The sequence below is a fragment of the Carassius gibelio genome, chromosome B9 (genome assembly GCF_023724105.1).
Source record: "Carassius gibelio isolate Cgi1373 ecotype wild population from Czech Republic chromosome B9, carGib1.2-hapl.c, whole genome shotgun sequence".
Lineage (NCBI taxonomy): Eukaryota > Metazoa > Chordata > Actinopteri > Cypriniformes > Cyprinidae > Carassius > Carassius gibelio.
In genome coordinates this window covers 32,770,842-32,792,457 of record NC_068404.1, presented here as the reverse complement: position 1 = coordinate 32,792,457, position 21,616 = coordinate 32,770,842, and the positions used below count along the sequence as shown (strand labels likewise).

The 21,616-nt window shown below is 41.0% G+C and overlaps 1 long non-coding RNA gene across 3 annotated transcripts in view; it reads left to right on the top strand.

Moving 5' to 3' along the window:
- The first annotated feature begins 1,879 nt into the window (after window positions 1–1,879).
- Window positions 1,880–21,616, top strand: part of LOC127964949 (uncharacterized) — a 21,467-nt gene continuing 1,730 nt past the window's right edge. Inside the window, exons 1-8 of one of the 3 annotated variants that reach the window (XR_008155169.1) lie at window positions 1,893–2,142; window positions 8,027–8,222; window positions 11,324–11,418; window positions 11,507–11,628; window positions 13,788–13,956; window positions 15,416–15,491; window positions 18,638–18,799; window positions 19,623–21,616. The exon at window positions 19,623–21,616 is cut by the window's right edge and continues 1,730 nt beyond it. This is a non-coding gene — a long non-coding RNA (uncharacterized LOC127964949). Of the gene's footprint in view, window positions 2,143–8,026; window positions 8,223–11,323; window positions 11,419–11,506; window positions 11,629–13,787; window positions 13,957–15,415; window positions 15,492–18,637 lie in introns of all 3 variants that reach the window. The other 2 variants (XR_008155168.1, XR_008155167.1) reach the window with 2 other exon arrangements.

Here is a 21,616-nt window from a genome sequence, read left to right as displayed (position 1 = left end):
GTTTTCTCTCTGAAAGCAGCTAAAGAGAAAGACAACTGTGCTGTGCAATCATAGGACGAGCTGTAATTATGTGACAGATGATTTCTCCTCGCTGCGACCGGCCGATGCTTTGGTTTCTCTCTGTTGTGTGGAGCGTGAAGGTTTTCTGAACGCACCGGCTGATTCTCCGGGATCCTCTCGTCTCCTGGAGATCCAGGAGCTGGAGTAGTGTCTGGAGCGGTGTGTGTGTGTGTGTGTGTCCCGAGGGGCTAGCGCTTGATTAATATTGAAAACCTGTAAGTCCTGGCCCTCGGCGGCAGGTGATGGAGGGTTTATGAGAGGAAATGTGGAGTGATAATCTTGGCCAGCTGCTCCCGCCGTCCTCACGAGCGAGGGATGAGGATGAGGAGATCTGGGAAGGATTACGGTTTGGAAATTGACAGTGACTGAGGAGGACGAGGAGTTGATTTATTCTCCAGGAAACTTTTGTGTGGCCTGAATCTTGAGTTTTAGCCAATCAGATTCTCTAATCACCATCAGCTGTCCGTCAGTCTTCATCCTGTAGTGTTGCAGACAGTGTGTGAGAGCACAATATCATTTAGATAGTGAAGTTTGGGTTCCTTTGAGAGATGAGTCCTTCAGTTTTCCCATGATTCATGGATTTCAGCCAGACTTTGGCTGATATTTGGCCGTTATATTGGCTTAGATGTTCCTCCACCTGTCACATCCAAAATCTACTGACAAAACTATTTTCTACAGCACTTCATCCAATACAGATCACATCGAAGCGGCTTCACAGAGATGAACGTGAAAACAACATCAAATATGGGAACTCTGAAAGATGAGTGTGTGTCATTATTCAGATCAGTTTAGTTATTAATAACAGCGTGAACTTCATCAGTTTAAAACAGTTCCAACATGAGACCAAATATTGTATAACTTCTGTATTTTGTTCCAGTAACGGTCAGGCCGGGATGTTTTAGGGAAGGTCATGCTCCCGCTGATGGCAGCGTTCCTGATGATGTTGAGAAGTGTTGTCCTGATGATGTGTCTGTGCTTCTGTCGATCTGAACACAGATCAATGACACGCGTGTGTGTTCAGACCTCACTGTTCCTGTGAGCGACTGCAGAAACACACTTCACGTGTTCAGGAGAAATCATCAGATATTAACACGAGACTCGAGGCTGTTTGCTCATCAGTAAAGCAGCTCTCATGAAGTTTCTCATCATCTTCTCATTATTAGGATGTTATGTGCTGCTGTAACGGTGAAGTGTGTGAGCTTCTCTCAGTGCGGTGTGTGTGTGCTGTGGGAGCACGTCTTCATCTCGTCTCTTTGAGTAATAGCTCACACACACACACACACACACACACTGAAATGAACTGATGATGGGGTGAGATTTCCAGCGGTGCAGTTATTCCAGAGCAGTGGGAATCTAAAGATGAGAACACAACTAAAGGAGAATCTTTCTTTGATTATATGTCAATTACAGTTCTTCATATGCTGTTGCATCTTTACCTTCTTTCATGCATGTGTTTTGCATTGCAAGTGCATTGATTATTTAAATGACATCAGATCTGAATAATCACACTGTTGTCTTCTGTAGAGCAGCTTCCAGAAGTGATGATTTTTACAATGTTAACACTGTTCATGTGAAACTGCTGTGAAACTGTCTGTACTGTATGAAACACACGGCTTGGGGATGTTGGAGTATTTTAAAGTGTTTCTCCTGATTCACCTCTTTATGCCCTGTTTAGTGTAATGTGTTTAGTTGTTAGGGGACTGTCCGTGTGTAAATGTTGCAGTAATCACACAGACTGAGTCGGAGAGAAGCGTCCTGCAGTATGGACTGAGCTCAGCTGAAGTGTGCCCGTCTCTGAGCTGCGGTGTGTGTGTGTGTGTGTGTGTGTGTGTGAAGGTAACACCCACGTCTCCTCCAGTCCTCGGCTGGGCTGTGTGGCTCCTGAAGAGAGCTGTGTTCTGATTGGCTGAGTGCCGCTGACATCACGCCACACAGATGCTGATTGGCTGCTGTCTGTGAGGCTCAGACATGGGCTCCGGTGTTTAGGAGCAGACGAGGAGCTCTCGCTGCAGACCGAGACCAGGAGACCAGGAGACCAGGAGAGAGGAGGAGGTGGAGATACTGACCTCTGCTGTGCTTCAGGTGAGTGAGGACAGGTAAAGACTGAGCTGCTGGACACAGAGTGTGTGTGTGTGTGTGTGTGTGCTCGGATGGAGACGTGCTCCGCTCACTAAACACACCATTACTGTAAGAGATGCTGTGAAGTGTGCTTGATCTGTGTCTGAGGACGGGCGGCTCGTGAGTGTGTGTGTGTGTGTGTGTGTGTGTGTGTGTGTGTGTGGAAGGTCTGTTCTGTCTCGTGGAGGCGTTTGTTCGCTCATCTGAGTGTCACTGGAGAAAACTGATTTCGAGATGCTTTTGGTCCTTCATTTCAGTTAAATGTCTGTTTTTGACCTAAAAGTGATTTTTTATTTTTTATTTTTTATTTCTGCATTTAAGATAGAATGAGAGACTCTTAAAGTTAACATGATGAGACTCACTTCTCCTAAATGAGTTTATGTATCTAATAATCAAAGATAAGTGTTTAGGGATGTGTGGTCTGGTGTCGAGGCGCAGTGGATCTTGATAAAGACGCCGTGGTTATGATTGTATGAAGGAATAAATGCTGATATTCCACTCAATCAAACAGAGATTACACTTGACCCGTCTGATGTGAAATGTGATGTTCCTCTTTAGGTTAGAGATCTAGATGCAGAAATGTTTAAACGGACTGATTATTTGTGATTTTTAGAGAATGATTCCCAGGTCTGAGGCGTCTCGTTCTACAAACACAGCAGATTTGTCTCCGTATCATTACATGTGCAACAGCTCGGTCTGATTCAGACGCAGTGTTTCTGGAGCGTTAGAGCCGTGGGTCCAGATGGATGGTGTTTTCTCTGTCCTGAATCATCTTCACAGTCCTCTGTCAGCAGTTTGCTCGACCGTGAAGCTCTCTACGTCTCATTCAGACATCACTTCTGCCTCGCTTCGGTCCATTAGCACTGAATGTGGATCCTCAGATGCTCTCTAACACCAAACACACACTCCGAGGTGTAACACAGATCTAAATGCTGCTGTGTGATGGTGTGATCTGTGTGCTGAGGTCTGAAGATGCTGTCTCTGTCTCTGTCTCTGTGAGCGTGATGTCTCCAGATCCTGGCACGCGTCTCTTCTCCTCTCTGTCCCCCGTCGAGGCTCATCTCTGCTGGATCAGATCATCATCCGGCTCGTGTCCAACAAGCTGTTTCTCTCTGAATGCTGCTGAGAGAGAAGTGTTTGCAGGATTGATTCGGAGAGATGTTTGTGAGCACAGCGTCACTCCCACACACCGCGATCCGACAGCTACCGAGTGTAACGTGTGTGTGTGTGTGTGTGTGTACCCCGGGGCTACAGATCTGATGAATATCAATCAGTCTCTTTAATAATGCAGCACGGGCCGGTGTTGGGCTGATAAATGCTCTTCATTGTCAGCGTGGAGTGTGTGCTTCGCTGCGCTCCGTTCACACACACTTTCATCTCAGAAATAAGAGGAAGCTTTTCAAAGCGTCAGTGTGATGTTTCTCTGAAGGTCAAAGTGCAAAACTCTCATCCTTTTGTCACAAAGCGGATGTATACTTGACTATAATCTGGCACTGATCGGGTCAACATTTATGACACATTTACATATATATATATCATCATATGGTCAGCTCGAGAGATAGATGAAACATGATATTATCCTGCATGTGTGGAGCTAGAGAGACCCTGTTCTTGTTACAGCAGAACTACCTGCTGTTTTAAACCGCGCAGGTGTCAGAGAGAGAGAGCCTATGGAATCACCAATAATCAAAAATATACTTTCAAACATACTGACAAACTAAGGTTAGATATAAAAGTAGTGTATTTAAAACAGCTAGTTCCTATATAGTCGGACACAGCTGTCATATCACCGTCCTGGGACAGATCTGCTGCATCTGTTCGTGGATTCTGTTCTGCAGAATCAGACAACGGTGAAAACCAATAGTCCAACAGTTTAACACTAATATTGGACATAAACGAACACTTTAAATATAAATTATTTAAAACAAGTAAGTTGATATATTTGGAGTAAGGCTGAACTGAACTGATCATCGGTCATATATCGCTCCGCGTCGCGCGCCTCATGCACGAGCCCGATCCGCCACAGAAACAAGAAAGAGACGCTTTCTGACAGATCTGTGCATTAAACTCAGTCAGAGGGGGCTCTTTAAAATATTGCACATATTTAGGCCGTTCAGATTTCTTGTTAAGGTGCAAAGAAATACCTTAAATCTGAAGACGATGTAGCCTACATCTGTTTGTGGATGGAGACATTAACGGACAAAACTATGTATTTTGCATCACATTATAGTGCGGTGAAAATAATAACGACTGCAGAGCGAACTCATCATCCATACTGGTTCCTCACGTAGTCATCATCACTACATAGTGTACGTTATAAGTGATGAGTCTTTAAGAGAAGGACTGCGTGAGAACCACTATGGATGATAAATTCGATCCGCCGCTTGTTGTCTTTACTTTATTTGTAAACCAAGAAAGAGTTAATCTCTCATGTTTGAGAAGAGCACTAAATGTGTAGGACACCAACTCCTCGTTTTCTATCTTTCATTTCATGGATTTAACGAGTTATCCGAGTCAAAGCGGACAACTTTTTCACCGACTGCGGGCTCTAATCCCCTTTTGCGCATGTGTGTGTGTGTGTGTGTGTGTGCGTGCGTGTGTGTGTGTGTGTGTGTGTGTGCGTGTGTGAAACGCGGAGCTGAAGTGAAATAGCTGGGCAGTTTGATAGCCGAATAATAATAGGTCGCCTAATAAAAATAGTCATTATTATTATTATTATTATTATTATTATTATTATTATTATTATTATTATTTAATACTTTAAAGCTGCAGTAGGTAACTTTTGTAAAAAAAAATATATTTTTTACATATTTATTAAACCTGTCATTATGTCCTGACAGTAGAATATGAGACAGATAATCTGTGAAAAAATCAAGCTCCTCTGGCTCCTCCCAGTGTCCTATTGCCATTTGCAGAAACTCCATCGCTCCCGGTAAATAACAACCAATCACAGCTGCGGTCCGTAACTTTGTTTGTGTTCAAAATGTAGAAAAATGTATATAATAAGCGAGTACACCATGAATCCATTTTCCAAACCGTGTTTTTATCTTGTCCTGAATCACTAGGGTGCACCTATAATAAGTGTTTATATTCAGACTATTTTAGATTGCTTCGGGGGTACCGCGGCGGAGTAACCCAGTACCTTTGTGATTCTTCATAGACATAAACAGAGAGAAGTAGTTCCGGCTACGATGTTCTTCTGCAAGACGCAAGCAGTTCTGTTTATTAACCGCTAGAGCGTCACAAGTTCCCTACCGCAGCATTAAGAGGAGAATGATCCTAATAATCGTGTTGATTATGGACAGAGACATCTGCTTAGTCGATATCTCTGACTATCGTCGATACACGATACTATCATCTTCATTTATCTGCTCAACCCTACTCCAGGGTCAGATCTAAGTGTAAAAATCTAATATATTCATAACTGCTTTTTTAAAACGAGCTTCTTGTATTATATTTATTCAGCAGGTGTATATTTAGTTAAGTCTGGGCTGCTGACATGTCATTATAACCTGCAGCACTAACGAGTTCCTGATAATGACTGAGCCGTGCTTGTGTCTGCAGGCTCCTGAAGGCAGTGTTGGGGCCCCGGGGCCGCTGGGGGGGACATGGACACACACACACACACACACACACACACACACACACACACACACACACCACTGAGAGCCACGGGGAGAGAGCAGAACACCAGATAACATCCTCTCCTGTCTCCTGATTAACATGACCCTCGTTACAGTGATCAACACTAATGACTGAGCTGACTTCATACAGTGGACATATCTATCTTCTGGAAACATGCGCAGATGAATGCATATTTAATTAGATCATGCATCATTTGCATATTTAATACAAGTAATTAACTTAATTTACTCTGGAGTAAAGCTGTGGTGTCTTGCCTTAAAATTAAACTGAACATTATTTCACAAGTGTTCAATACTGCTTCATGGCAGTTCCTTTAAACATGCAAATGATTCATATTTAATGATTTTACACTTAATGAAGTCACTAGCATGTTTTGTTGATGGGTGAAAGATTTTTGGAAATAGAAATGTGTGAATGTTTGAGTGTGTGTGCATGTGTGTGCGTGTGTGTGTGTCTGAGTGTGCATGTGTGTGTGTGTGTGTGTGTGTCTGAGTGTGCATGTGTGTGTGTGCGTGTGTGTGTGTGTGTGTGTGTGTGTGTGTGTGTGTGCGTGTGTGTGTGTGTGTGAGTGTGCATGTGTGCGTGTGTGTGTGTGCGTGTGCGTGTGTCTGAGTGTGCATGTGTGTGTGCGTGTGTGTGTGTGTGTCTGTGTGTGCGTGTGTGTGTGTGTGTGTCTGAGTGTGCATGTGTGTGTGTGTGTGTCTGAGTGGGCATGTGTGTGTGCGTGTGTGTGTGTGTGTGTGTGTGTGTCTGTGTGTGCGTGTGTGTGTGCGTGTGTGTGTGTCTGAGTGTGCATGTGTGTGTGTGTGTCTGAGTGTGCATGTGTGCGTGTGTGTGTGTGTGTGTGTCTGTGTGTGTGTGTGTGTGTGTGTGTGTGCGTGTGTGTGTGTGTGTGTGTGTGTGTCTGAGTGTGCATGTGTGTGTGCGTGTGTGTGTGTGTGTGTGTCTGAGTGTGCATGTGTGTGTGTCTGTGTGTGCGTGTGTGTGTGCGTGTGTGTGTGTCTGAGTGTGCATGTGTGTGTGCGTGTGTGTGTGTCTGAGTGTGCATGTGTGTGTGTGTGTGTGTGTGTCTGAGTGTGCATGTGTGTGTGTGCGTGTGTGTGTGTGTGTGTGTGTGTGTGTGTGTGTGTGTGTGCGTGTGTGTGTGTGTGTGAGTGTGCATGTGTGCGTGTGTGTGTGTGCGTGTGCGTGTGTCTGAGTGTGCATGTGTGTGTGCGTGTGTGTGTGTGTGTCTGTGTGTGCGTGTGTGTGTGTGTGTGTCTGAGTGTGCATGTGTGTGTGTGTGTGTCTGAGTGGGCATGTGTGTGTGCGTGTGTGTGTGTGTGTGTGTGTGTCTGTGTGTGCGTGTGTGTGTGCGTGTGTGTGTGTCTGAGTGTGCATGTGTGTGTGTGTGTCTGAGTGTGCATGTGTGCGTGTGTGTGTGTGTGTGTGTCTGTGTGTGTGTGTGTGTGTGTGTGTGTGTGTGCGTGTGTGTGTGTGTGTGTGTGTGTGTCTGAGTGTGCATGTGTGTGTGCGTGTGTGTGTGTGTGTGTGTCTGAGTGTGCATGTGTGTGTGTCTGTGTGTGCGTGTGTGTGTGCGTGTCTGAGTGTGCATGTGTGTGTGCGTGTGTGTGTGTGTGCGTGTGCGTGTGTGTGTAAGAATGTCCCGTGTGTTATAATCTGTCTCCGCTGACGTGTTAATGAAGCTCTGAGACTGCGGTGATCTCATTAGTTCAGGTTCTTGTGTTAGACTCTCAGCTCATCATTGCTGGAGGTTAATTGGTTTGTGTTCATGTACAGTTCTCCAGAGAACTCAGCCACGTCACACACACGTCATGCTGTTTCACAGACGTCTGAGCTGTTGTAGAGCGAACTGATGAAAGATGAAGTGCATCGCTTCACGTGTCCGTGTCTTCATATCTGTGTTAACTTCAGGAGCAGTGAAGGGGAGAGTAAAGAGGAACTCCATGATACTGCTTTCAGGACTCTCAATAAAAGAGAAAAAACTGAGAGTCAGAAGAGAAGAGAGTTACCGTCCCTCCTAGAGACAATATATATATCTATCTATTGGAGGACTTCTGATGCCGATTAAACACAGCATCACAGTCTTGAGAAAAGGGTCCATAGCTGTGTATTTGTAGATAAAACACATTTATCAGAAGCAAGTGAATCAGATGTTTCTCTTCTGAATCTGCTGACGGTGCAGTGGCTTGTGTTCCTGCAGGCTCCGGGTCTCTGTGTCTGATGAGGAGCTCTGGACGAGGACGAACACCAGATCATCACACCACGAGCTGAACCACAGCGGAGACACAGCGGAGTGACAGAGGAGACACACAGGTAACAGAAACATGAAGTCTGAAGAACACCAGATCATCACACCACGAGCTGAACCACAGCGGAGACACAGCGGAGAGACACAGGTAACAGAAACATGACTCCTGAAGAACAGCAGATCAGAGGTGTGTGCGAGAGAGAGACAGAGATTCAGCTTCAAACTGACTCAGTGATTCAGTGACTCGTTCATCAAGAGTCATTTCAGCTGGTTTCTGAATCTATCAGCAGTTCGAATGAATCGGTTGAAAGAATGACTCAGTGACTCACTCATTTTAGTTTCATATTTAAATATACAAATTTTACTAAATAAACAACATTAATTCTCATTTAACAAACTAATGATCTTTTGAGGGGGTAATGTCTTAGACCAAATTGATGATAATAAGATGAATAAATCAGCACATCAATTAGATGTTTTCATTTTAACAGCTTAACAGCCCTGCTAATAAATAATTTCAGCCCACGCTGCTGTTCAGTGATCGCCTTTAATAATGCATTTCTGATGCAGTGTGTTCCTCCGTCCAGCTTAGGTTAGAGGTCACTACACGTCTGTCCACCCTGAGGTGTGTCTGTGTGTGTGTGTGTGTCTGTGTGTGTGTGTCTGTGTGTGTGTTCCTCCGTGTGAGTGTGTGTGTGTGTGTTCCTCCGTCCAGCTTAGGTTAGAGGTCACTACACGTCTGTCCATCCTGAGGTGTGTCTGTGTGTGTGTGTGTGTCTGTGTGTGTGTGTGTGTGTGTGTGTTCCTCCGTGTGTGTCTGTGTGTGTGTTCCTCCGTGTGTGTGTCTCTGTGTGTGTGTGTGTGTCTGTGTGTGTGTTCCTCCGTGTGAGTGTGTGTGTGTGTGTGTGTTCCTCTGTGTGTGTGTGTGTGTGTGTCACAGACTCGCTCCGGATCCATGGCCTCGTGCCAGACTCTGTCTCTCAGGGAATAGGGATCTTCAGTAGCTTCAATTAAAGCAGAATAACCATGAGTCATTAATCAGAGAAGACTCCTGTGCTTCTAGCAGCCGTCTGAGTCTGAGACAACAGATACAGCACTGAATCACTGCATGTTCAGGAGGATAGAGCTCTTCTGAATGATTGTGAAGTGATGGCTCACTCGTGGCTCATCTTCAGGAACAGAGCTGGACAAACTCCTCTTCATCAGTACATTAAATTAAATGTATGCATTTAGCAGACGATTTTATCCAAAGCAACTTACAGTGCACTCAGGCTACAAATTTTGACCTATCATGTGTTCCCGGGGAATCAAACCCACAACCTTGTGTTTGACAGAGCAATGTTCTACCACTTGAGCTACAGGAACACTGTAAGAAACCAGAAAGTGATTAATCACCTCTGTCTCGTCCTCATCAAACACATTTCTCATCAAATTACATTTTGAGTATCTGGATTTTTTTTAACATGTTTATATTTTAAAACTAACATTTTAATAATAACAAAACATGTCTAATTAATTGAAATAAAGAAACTTGTGCAATTTAATAGGAGTTTATTAAATGTTTAACAAAAACAACATTTTAGTTCTCTACGAAATATTTTTTTTCCTCTCTTTTAGATGTCATATCAATTCTGTTGTAAAAAAGATTAATTGTAACTTGCGAATATTGTTTCGCTCTATTAACTGTTTTACTCAAAGGATTAGGTTACGAATTGTGTCGCAGTTAATATTTCCCATACTAGACTATGCGGATGTTGTCTATCAAAACACCTCAGAAACAAACTTGAAAGTATTGAATGTTATTTTCAATAATATATGTAGATTTGTGCTAAGATGCCCATTTACCACTCATCACTGTGAAATGTATGACTCACTGAAATTATTGTCACTAAAGGCCAGAAGACAGTATCACTGGTATCAGGTCATTTTTAAATGTGTGCATTATGATTATCCTTCTTACCTAAAGGAATACTTAATTCCCTATAGACCCAGCTATAGATTAAGACATACTGAATATTTCTTCTTTACTGTGCCCAATATTCTCAAGGAGAGTGGTAGACGTGCATTTAAATTTAAAGCCCCTTCAGAATGGAATAGTCTGCCAGGGTCTCTAAGATCAATTACTTCCCTGTGTTCCTTCAAAACATCTCTTTTTGTTTACCTGCAAGCAAATTGTTGCTGTAAATGTTTTCCTCATTTTTGACGTTTTTTTTTTTTTTTTTTTTTTTTTTTTTCTTTATTATTTCTTTAAATGTGATTATGGGTTTAGGTGTGCGAATGTATACATATTTAAGATACATATGTCCTATCCTTGTACTGTCATTCCATATTTATATGTATGAGGGGCGGATGAGGTGGGATGAGGGAGAGCTTTTGTGTGTATGAATGTATATGTGCTGTATTATTTCTATGTTGTCTCGAGGACCCCCTTGAAAACGAGATGCTTCATCTCAAGGGGTTATCCTCAACAATAAAATTTCAAATATTTTTTTCCCCAAATTGCATTTTAATTTTTCCACAAGTGGTTTTATTGGTTTAATGAAATTGTATTAATCAAATGGGCAAGTATAATTAACTTAAATAATGAAACTCATGAAAATGTTATTTTAATTTGATATTTAATTAAATTTTAATGGTTTTATTAAATTTTAATAATAATTAATTAAAATAATGAAACATACAATTTATTAAAATATTAACAAAATTACATTTAATGGTTCAATTAAATCCAACATATATTTTTTTCCAAAATTAAATTTTTTCCCCATTGTAATATTTCTGTATCCTGTTATAATGGTTCAATGGATTTAACTTTAATAATCAAAATGTGTGTATAATTAATTAATTTAATTCAAAAGTTGCATATTATAGCCATACGGAATTCATTTAATTTTTTTCCCAAATTCCCCCCATGTTAATATTTCTGGATTCAGATTTACCGGTTTGTTTAAATGTCATTCCTCCAAGGCATGTGTAATCACCTGAAGTTTAGTGATTATTAACACATTTAAACGGTCACATGCAGACCGGCTGATGTCATCATCAACAGAACCAGCAGAACACGGATGTGAGGTTCCTCTGTATTAGTGTTAGCGTGAGACCACGGGGAACTAAACGTTCTGCATCTGATCGCTCTAATATGAGTTCTGCAGGAGAAGTGTAATTATGAGGGATCTGTGTCGGCTCCAGGGATGGTGTTTGTGTGATGCCTCTGAACTTCTCTCTCTCACTCTCTCCGTTCCTGTGCAGACCAGACCAGAAGTTTTCAGAACGCATCAAAGACGTCAAGATTGATGAACATCTTAAAAAGGGACAACTCCAGCACAGACAGAGACGACAGTGTGGTAGGAGGAGATCTGCTAATGAAGCGAGATCAAACCAGCCATTATCTCACAGAGGAACCAGTGATGTGATGTGATCCTGCTGTTTCAGATGCGCATGAAGCTGAAGGAGGACAGGAGGAGCGAGAGGAGGAGTATCAGAGAGCCAGAGAGAGGATCTTCGCTGATGTCAGATACGGCACAGGGTTTAAACACCTTCCCGCTGGATAAAAGGTGAGTGTAAGAAGTCAAGTCATATTTATTTCTGTTGCTCTTTACACAATGCTGATCGTTTCGAAGCAGCTTCACAGAGATAAACAGGAAAATAACTTCATCAGATATGAGACCAATTCAAATTCTAGCTCTAAAAAGACAAGGATGTTACTATTCAGCTCCAATTAGTTCAGTTCAAAGAGAAAAGCATGGTGTCAGCAACGCCAAGGTCATAGGCTCGAATCTCAGGGAATGAACTGAAAAAGTGTAAGTCGCTTTAGATAAAAGTTTCTGCTAAATGCACAACTGTTTAGTGAGGGTTGTTTTCATGCACTGAACCGGTGCAGATCATGATGTTAGTAACACAAAGGTTGTGGGTTCGAGTCCCTGGCAGTGCATGAGTTGATTAAACGTGCTCCATGAATACAGTGCAGGTTTCTGGTCACATTATGGGAGTGAATGGGTTTACAGTGTGTGATCTGAGCATGATCTGTTCCTGTAACACTCAACAGATCACGATGAGACCGCACCAGCTCCAGCGAGAGCACGAGACGCTCCTCAAACACCGCTGAGCTTCATCTGATGATGACACTCTTCCTCTTCCTCTTCCTCTCACTGCATGCTCTCAGACGCTGATTCTCCTTTACTAACACTGACTGATCAGTCCTCTGAACTCATTATCATTTATACACTTCTGTTCATGAAGCAGTATTACTTTATTGGTTGGGGGAAAGGGGTAACATTACCATTTAAAAATTCTGGATCAGTTACAAAAAACACCAAATTCAACAATTTGCATTAAATTAATCAAACGTGACGGTAAAGACACTGAAGATAAATAAATGCAGCCCTGATGAGCAGAAGAGACGTCTTTGAATGGTTTTCAGATAAACACATCTAGTGATTTTAATGTCAAAGAGAGAAAAGCATCCTATCTTCTGGAGAAGAGAAAGAAACACGTCTACTGCTAAATGAAGTGAGACTCTAATCAGAAATGAATTAGCATGTCATTCTTAGCTAATACCATTATTGTCTTCTCCCCTTGCTCCGGTCCCAGAGGTAATTAGACATGACACTGAAGAGAGCATCTTCTCTGTAGTGTTCCTGGTCTCAGGATTGCTCTGTGTTCCTAGCGCTGCTGAATCTGTGAGGGATTCACTCCTGACGTGTGTTTCTGGGTCTGGAGCGTGCTGCTGGGACACTCCAGGTCAAGTCTCTGGATGTGTGTAAATACGGACGGCTCTGTGATTGCTCATTAACCTCTTGTGAAGAGTTTGCTAATGGGAAACGTGTGTCTTCTGTGTTGTGGAGCTCAGTGAGGGTGTTTGTGAGACCGGAGCGTCTGCTGTGCTGTGTTGGTCATCATCTACAGGGTTATATTCGACCTCCTCTCAGATTTGAGCTGGTTTACACCTCTGTTCATCATCCTCAGTGTGAACCGATGAACCAGGACTGAATCAGATTCATTTCAGAGCAGCTAATCACATCCAAAATAAAAGTGTTTGTGTGTACTGTGTATATTTATTATGTTTATGATAATACACACACATACGGTATATATTTTGAATATATTAATGTGTTTACATGTATATATTTATATTGATATCATTTATATTTTAAATAAATGTTAAAATAAAAATCGTCTTTTATATGTACATGGATGTGTGTGTATTTATATATACATAATAAATATACACATTACACACATCTAAACAGAAACTTTTATTTTGGATTCGATTAATCGTTTGACAGATCTAGAATTTTTTTAACTTCTTATGTTTGTTATATTGATGTACGTTGGTAGTCATTTTGTTTTTTATGAGTATTGTGTTATAATTATTTGTTTCTTATAAAATAGATTGATCTTGTCATGAAGCAGCCATAGACGCTGTTAAGTGTTCAGATCATGTGCTCTGATAACCTCTTTTTCTCGCCCTCCCTCAGCAGTAAACATCCCTTAATAGCTCATTAGAAGAGTGGGAGAGGCTTTGAATAATTAATGTGGGAGCAGATGCTGCTATTAATATTCTATGAATAGAAACGCGTGCCGTCTCTTCCTGTTTCTAATATAATCCATACAGACTGATAGTCACTGTGCACTGCTTCGGGAGTCTCTCATCCAGTAAAGTGTGTTAGTTAGATCAGGTGTGCAGACGTCTGGTGTGACTCTCTGTCTGCAGGAGAATCTGAGCGTCCCCTCGGTCACATGATGCTGGTCCAGCAGACCTCGCTCCTGACCCCTGCACCTCCACCGCTTCAGAGAGGAGACGTCCTGCCCTCGACGGGACAGAAACAGCTGTGACACACATCCATCATCAGAGAGCAACACCTGCATCCACTAATGAAGAGGTCATTTGCAAAAACATAGAAATCCATTTTATTGGTTTTATTGTGCATTCCAAGTAATATCAATCAGACCTCTGTTGGGTTGTTTTCTAACTTAAATACAGGTAACTTACAAAATGTAAGTTCATTAAATTAAATTCATATATTTAAATGATGTTTTTATTAACAAGATTCAGGAGGAGCGCGTCAGATACTTAGCCTAATTGACACAGGTGGACCATAATCAAGTAATCAATCCCACAGTATAAATATCGCTGACTTACCTCTATCCATTGACGGTTTATCAGCATCCCTCCTCCACCCCATCTCCTCACTTTGAGTTCACCTTATAAATAGACAGGGACAACACAGACAGCACGCCAAATACACATACCATATCTCAGCTAATTATATGTAAGCGTGAACTAGTGAAACAGAGAGAGTGTGTCTGAACCCCGAACATTATCAGGAAGGCTATTCCAGAGTTTGGGAGACAAATGTGTGAAAGCTCTACCTCCTTTAGTGGACTTTGCTATCCTAGGAACTACCAAAAGTCCAGCGTTTTGTGACCTTAGGGAGCGTGATGGGTTGTAGCGTGGTAGAAGGCTAGTTAGGTACGCTGGAGCTAAACCATTTAGGGCCTTATAGGTAAGTAATGATAATTTGTAACTGATACGGAACTTAATAGGTAGCCAGTGCAGAGACTGTAAAATTGGGGTAATATGATCATATTTTCTTGACCGTAGAGGAAGTAACAGTACATCCGTCTAGCTGCAGATTGTAATCTACAAGATTCTGTGTAGTGTTTTTAGCTCCAATAATTAATATATCTGTCTTATCCGAATTTAATTGGAGAAAATTATTTGTCATCCAATCTTTTACATTTTTAACACACTCTGTTAGCTTAGATAATTGGGAAGTTTCATCTGGTCTCGTTGAGATATATAGCTGAGTATCATCAGCATAACAGTGGAAGCTAATTCCGTATTTTCTAATAATATTACCAAGGGGCAACATGTATATTGAAAATAGAAGGGGACCTAGGACGGATCCTTGTGGCACTCCATATTTTACTGATGATAAATGAGATGACACCCCATTTAAATAAACAAAATGGTAGCGATCGGACAGGTAGGATCTAACATCTTAGAGCCTGCCCTTGAATACCTGTATAGTTTTGTAATCGATCTACGAGTATGTCATGATCTATGGTTGCAAAAATTTAATGAAATACACATACTCACTTCTGCACCAATGCAACGTGCAGCAGTTTTTGCACCCAACTTTACTAGCAATTTTATAACCAAATTATTTAGTTTTCCTCAACATTGCACAGTTTCTGGCACATGTTTTTAAATATGGTGAATGATGAGAAAAGCTTAGCTTTATTCATGGCTCTGAAGCGCTGTTATATAGTGTGTGTTTAGTCCAGTGGTTGTAGGTGTTGTTCGCTGGAGTTCACTCTGTGTTGTTTCTGTCACAGATGCATGTTCTCTGAGCCAGTTCCCTGTGTCTGGACAGCTGTGACGGATGGGTTCAGAGTCACCCGCAGCAGACAGGTACAGCACCACACACACACTCGGGCTGTCAAAATAGATGAAAAACTACATTAGAGTTCCGTACTTAAATATCATCAGTATTCAAATTATATTCAAATGTAAAAGGCATAATGTCTTTTAAGGGAAAAAAAAAATTTGGCTTCTCAGCTGAGGCCACAGAGTTGAACTTAATAAATTAAGTTCATTAATTAATATTAATTTTGCATGGCTTTCTAAACATGCGTCTCTCTTGTGTGAAATGCGATTGCAACGGTGATAGATGTCCCTTTGGTAAAATGATAAATCTGCATTTCTCTTTACAAATCCTCGTTTTGTGCTTCTAATTCATGACCGGCATTTGGTTCTGTTCTCTCTGCTGTTTCTGCGTTTGTCACTAAACATAGTAATAAACATTGTCATCCTACACATAGCCTGTATAAAAACATGGACGTAGTGTCCGTGACGTCACCCACTGGTTTCCAGAGAGCGTTTCTGAAGCCAAAAGTAGGTGGCTTGGCAGCGCATGATTCCCAGAGAAATGAGAACTGCGTTGGGCTAAATCTAGCAGAAACACTAGCACTGCGCCGGGTGTATGATAGGGCCCTTGTTAACATTGAATTTTTGTGCATTTTTTATGATACTAAACCTTGAACTCCATAAAAGATAAAAACATCTTTCACTTTTTAAACTTTTTTTACAATTTTCATGAATTATCTTCCAAGTGTCTTCTTTAAAAAGACAACAAACTTAAGTCTGCGCTTCAAAACATTTAAGATATATGAGCGTTTAAACTGGGCTTTAGACTCGGTAGTTTCTGTCCCAGATGAACTCGATGGTGAGATCTGACCTTCTCCTGGTTCAAACCAAAATCTCTCTGAAGGAAAACACAGGATCAAGCATCTGAAGCAGTTGTTTCTGTCAGGCGTCTGATGTCTGTATGAAGCACAACACCTTCACACACACACACACACACACACACGTGGGTCTCTGAGCGGCTGGACGCGGGGCCGAGGCACTGTCTGAGACGTCCTCTGATTCTCACAGTGAACCGGTCTCTTTTCCAGCGGCTCGCTCCTCCTCGAACACTCGTCTGCGGGATCACAACCGTCAGTGAGTGCTGTGAGAACCAACACTGAACACACTGCTCTCTCTGGGGCTGAGACTGTTACTCTATCTATTCAATACTCATTTAATGGTGTTTTAAGAAGTATCTTTCAAAAACAAGCTTTTATTGCTTTTACTTTCAATAAAAAATACTGTAAAATTGTGATTATTCTACTGTAAATCAGCTGTTTCCTGTGTGAATCTGTGTTAAAGTGTAATGTATTTCTGTGATGCTCCGCTGTATTTTCAGCATCATTCCTCCAGTCTTCAGTGTCACATGATCTTCAGAAATCAGAATAATATGATGATTTACTGCTCAAGAAACATGAAGATTATTATCAGTGTTGAAATACATTTTATTTTTCAGGATTCACAGATGAACAGGAAGTTCAAAATAACAGCATTTATTTGAAATGTATATCTTTTGCAATATTAATAATGTTTTTAATGCCACTTCTGATTAATTTAATGTGTAAACCTTTGAATAGTAGTGTATCACAGTTAAAAAAAAAAATATGATTGGTTTTACTGCATTTTTTGATCAAATACATATTTATAAACATTAGAGACTTGTAAAAAGATTAGAGAGTCTTAATGCTTTACATTTCACACTGATATTAAAAGCAGATTTGAGACTGATTCTGACTGAATGAGACTGATTTGAAGCTGGTGCGATCTGATTTGTGTTTGGTTTTAATGTCACTCATCTCTAATAAAAATGCACAGATATCTAGTTGTATATTCATTATCATCTTGAAGAGCGTGTAGAGTAATGTCTGAATGTGTAGAGATGGACTGATGACGTGTGGCCCAGAAATCGAACCCTTCAGATGCTCTTGCTCCTGTCCTCTGTGTCTCAGCTGGAGAGGTGAATATGATCTTCCCATCATGCTCTGCTCCTCCGTGGAGGTGAGAGAACAGAGCTAAAGATAGTGTGTGTTCAGCGTCTCCTCGCCGCGGGCCGTGCGTCTCTTCGTCCCACTTCTGCTCTCACCTGGACTCGATTGATTGTGTCCCTTTGGCTAAAGCCAGCAGAGATGGAGACGGCCGCTCCGCAGCTCCTCCACGGAGAGGTCACACACTCGCTGATAACCTTGACACCGATGTAGATTACACTGTGTGTAGTTAACTACACTGACACACGGACACCTTCAAACACAGACCTCGAGCCGTTAGAAGAGCTGTCGGCGTTCGAGGAGTGTGTGTGTGTGTGTTCATTTAACACTGCTGGTTTGAGATCATCATGGGTTTAAACGATTCGCTAGTAAGGCTAGCATTAGCTTGTTCTGCGATGACATCAATCTCAACTCACTGAGATTACAGACACTTGTGATATAAGTATTTGAATAACTCTCAGAATCAATCACAATTGTGTACTATTTTCACACTCCTGCTCCGTTTGGACTTGATGAATCATGCATTTATAAAACAGTCATAATTGTTTTTGTCAATTACTTCATTGAAATGTATTATTGTATGACATTTATAAGAACATGTAATTTAAGAATTACAGTATTAATTATATAGGAGTGAATGAAATTTAAATTCCTTTGAATGTATAGCTCATGATTACTAAAAACCAGTTCAAATTAATTAATTCATGCTGCAGTAAATAAACATATTCATATTCATCAAAAAAAACAAAAAAAAAATAGTCCCAAAAGTGTGTGAGATGTTGGGAAAAGTGTTTTCTGACTATTCATGAATAATTCTGACAAAAAGTATTTTTGACACTAATGGTACTCCATACATACCGTGTCATTATTTTAAAATACTTTCATTTTAAAATTCTATATTACATTTCTTAAAATATAATTGTAAAAAATAAGAAAAGATAGATAAATAAATTACATGTCTTAAAGCATTCGCTAAGTTTCATTAAATTACTAAAAACTATGCATTTTCCTAGAAATTGTAATGCATCATTATTAATAATGCATTATAAGAATTAACTAAGTTTAACGTTGATGATGATGATTTTGTTGTGATTGAACAGTAAATGGTTTATAGGGTTTTTCTGTCATATATCTTCTGTTTTCAGTGGTTTGTGTATGTTTCTTCAGGTTCCCAAACTGATGGCAGAACATGAAGCAGGCGTCAGCACGGATGCTCCAGTATCCGTCAGGTGAACTGCATTCTGGGAGATGAGTGGAGAAGTATCAGAGACCCAAACTATCACAGTTATCATCACGGGATTGTTCAAGCGTGCTGCAGATGTTTGAGAAGTACTGACACACACACACACACACACACACACACACAGCTGTATGATCACAGAGAGGTGTGCAGATCTACACACAAGCACAGCAAACCTCAGTCTTTTTATCACATTTTAAAATCCACTTTTTATCAGATTAATTGCAATTAGATTTTTTCCTCAAACTGTACAGCTCTACTACAGCTGCTGTTTGATTATATTTTATTTTTAAGGTCTTTAACTCATTTTTGCAGCACTGCACTAGCAACACCAAAGTCACGGGTTCGATTCCTATGAATGCATGATCGGATCAGATTTCACTTTAAATACAGTGTAAGTCACTCAAAAGAGCTGAGAGCGTTACAGTGACATTCAACAATAAAACATGTATGCACTGATTTCCAGAACAGATGTGGAGTGTCATTAGAATAAAAACAGAAACTGGACGGAATAATGAATCAGAAACTACTGTAAAAACTTCTGAATTCAGAACGGTCTTCCATGTGTCTGCTGTCGAATGTTCACATATATTTTAATAATGAATTCAGACTGATTTCCTCCTGTGCTGAAAGAGTCTGGTCGGGTGTAAAGCGCTGTATCTGTGCGGTCAGGAAGCGGCCGTCTCTCGGGACTGGACTTCAGTAGGTCACGCTGGAGATGATTTATGAGGACAGTCGTGCAGCTGGTGTTAATATAACTCAGTGTTCCCGAGAGGACAGAGATCTGACCGCAGCACATCCTTCATGAAGCTGCAGCACAGTACTGCTGTCTCTACAGTCTGCTTCTCTCTGTGTGTGTGTCTTCAGTTTCCTGACAGTCCAATCATTGCACATGTGTTTATCTTTGATCAGATGAAACGCTTGTGTTCCTGAGGGTGATCTGTCCCTGTAAAGCACTGATCTCATCTCTGGTGAGAGCTGACTGTAGGTGACCGGCTCATGTGTTCCTCTGTGAGGTTCATGTCTCCTCCAGGAGCTGATCCAGCGCACCACAGCACCTGCCGCTCGCAACCGTGCTCAGGTACAGCCCCATCCTCCAGAAGACTATTGAGGCAGTGTTCACATCAGTCCTATTTGAGCATCATTTGAGATATTATTATAGCTTTTATATTTAATATAGAGTCAGTGTTTAAGTAATTGTGTATCAGTCTCATCATCAGAGCAGGTGATGTCCTGTCTCGTGTGTGTGTGTGTGTGTGTGTGTGTGTGTGTGTGTCGTCTGTAGAGTGTCCTTCAGTCACAGAACGTGTCTGGTGTCGCTCCTGCGGATCGTAGCGACTCTCTCTGCTCTGATCATGGGGGGTAATTTTTGTTCTTCAAGTGAAACTGGACAGAAATGAGAAATCATCAAATCATTCTCTTAAACAATAAGCAGATATTCATATAAGAGCTTGTAATTAAGAGAGTGTAATAATCATAGCTGACAGTAATTCATGCAAGCGTGAAGGAAAACCAGACTGGACTCGAGACCAGCAGCTGATTAATGAAGACCAGGATATAATCAGAGGAGATTCAGGCCCGGCGCCACAAGGGGGCAAAATGGGGCAATGCCCCCTCAGATCTGACTTGTGCCTCCTCTGTTTCATTTTTGTATTCATGGTTAAAAATAAAATGTTCAACCTTTTGAGTTAAATAATAATTTAACCTTATCCCCATGGGATTCAGAATGTTCAGTGTTGTGACTCGTGACATCATCACTAACAGATTCAAACGTCATCGCGTTGGTTGGCGCTGAGCCAGAGACGGACGAGCTCAGCGCTGTCATATATCACAACTATGCAGTGTTTTCAACCTCATAATAATTATTTTAGATTTCAGACATTTAAATACACATAAGCACTGGTAATACAACAGCCTACATTTGGAGTTTGTGAAAGCAGCAAAAACAATCTATTCAAATATAATTTGCCGACCTGTGTTTTTCATATCAGATAAATGTTAGGCTAACTATAAAGTTTACTCTGTTGTTATAAAGATTTTAAACGACCAAACACACTCACTTACACTTAGAATCGGATAGGATAGTTGATGACATGGTAAGTAAGTTTGTGAATATTTCGAATAAAAAAGGAAAAACGAAATGAAGGATAGCCTACATCTGTTATACAGTGTTATTATTGTGACTGCGGTGTCACGTGACAAATATGACGCGTTGCCATGGAAACATTAAGGGGGAACGTTCTAAAATAACTGTCGCCTTGAAAAATTTTACTCTCGGGAGTCAGTCAGAATATTTTAAACTTCAGTGTGAAAGGGTTAATTATTCATAATAAATGGCGCTGGCTTATCTTTTGTGGACTGTATGATTTCCTGATGTGGGTACTAAGTCACATGGAAAATACAGTTGTTTAAATTTAAAGCAAGGGGCGTGGTTTTATCCAACCCCGCGCCATTCGGTGTCCGTCGAGCAAATATCTGAACGTGTGATATTATCAGCAATTCAGTTTCAGCTAAAATGTGAATTAACATTAATATCCAACAATGGACATAAGAAAGTGTATGCAGTGTATTTCAGACCATGAAAAGGACAGTGGAAGTGTGATTGAGAGTACAGCTGATGATCAAAATGCAGCAGCACTATAGTGTCTTAGGACTCGTCTTCACTGCTCCTGATGTTTCTCAGACTTAAGAGCTAGTTTAAGCACTAAAACACTTTGTGAAATTATTAATATAAAATATAATTTTGACCCGTTGTGGCAAAATGAGTCATAACAAAAATGTGTTATTTTTATTTCACATTCTCTATTGAAAGTTAGAGTAAGTTAGAGTAAGTAAAGTTTATTTGTAAAGCACCTTTCACAGACAGAAGGGTCACGAAGAGCTCACAGTAATGTAAAAACAGACCA